This window comes from Dipodomys merriami, unplaced genomic scaffold, assembly GCF_024711535.1.
Source record: "Dipodomys merriami isolate MVZ:Mamm:240054 unplaced genomic scaffold, mDipMer1.0.p SCAF_179, whole genome shotgun sequence".
In the NCBI taxonomy this organism is placed as follows: domain Eukaryota; kingdom Metazoa; phylum Chordata; class Mammalia; order Rodentia; family Heteromyidae; genus Dipodomys; species Dipodomys merriami.
In genome coordinates, this window is record NW_027203148.1 from 1,610,189 (window position 1) to 1,610,930 (window position 742).

The 742-nt window shown below is 33.0% G+C and overlaps 1 pseudogene; it reads left to right on the forward strand.

Moving 5' to 3' along the window:
• The first annotated feature begins 361 nt into the window (after positions 1-361).
• Positions 362-461, forward strand: LOC138829916 (U6 spliceosomal RNA; annotated as a pseudogene).
• The last annotated feature ends 281 nt before the right edge of the window (positions 462-742 follow it).

Here is a 742-nt window from a genome sequence, read left to right on the forward strand (position 1 = left end):
TGCAGAAATTTAGAAGTAGCTCTTAAGCAAGGCTTACTTTGAATCCATTAGCTCCACAAAGCTAACTCAGTTTATAAATAAGTACTTGGAAAACAATCACCTTTGGACCTAGCTATAAAGGCTTCAAAGTATGATCAAATTTAAAATGAAAAAGACTTAAAATAGTCATTGACAAAAAAATTGCAAATGTGAGCAATCAACCAAACAATATTAGCTTTTCCCAATATACACAGAATTTTAGAGAAGTAAGATCAATAACATTTTTAGGAACAATAAGGTTTCCTAGTTACAAACAGTCAACCAAGGATATATGCCTGTATAAAGATTGCATCAATAACTACTTAAATTTACAGGATACTACATGCTTCAGCAGGACGTTTACCCAAATTACTACAATATAGAGATTATCATGGCACTTGCACAAGGATGATATGAAAATTTGTGAAATATTCCATATTTTTCATTCTTGAGATGCAAGAAATGAAAAACAGTCATTAAAAATTTATTACAAAAATACAAGTCGTTATGTCGAAAAATGAACTTTACAACTTTGTGCTGGTGGAGGGGTAGCAGGGAGGATTGAGTGGGGAAGCAGGGGAAGGATGGGAATGGATGGGAAGGGTAAATACAGGAGGAGGCTACAATGCTTGATAAAAAATGTACTCATTATCTTGCCCATGTAATTGTAACCCCTCTGTACAGTATTTTCACAATAAAAAATTTAAAAAGGCAAATGTAACAA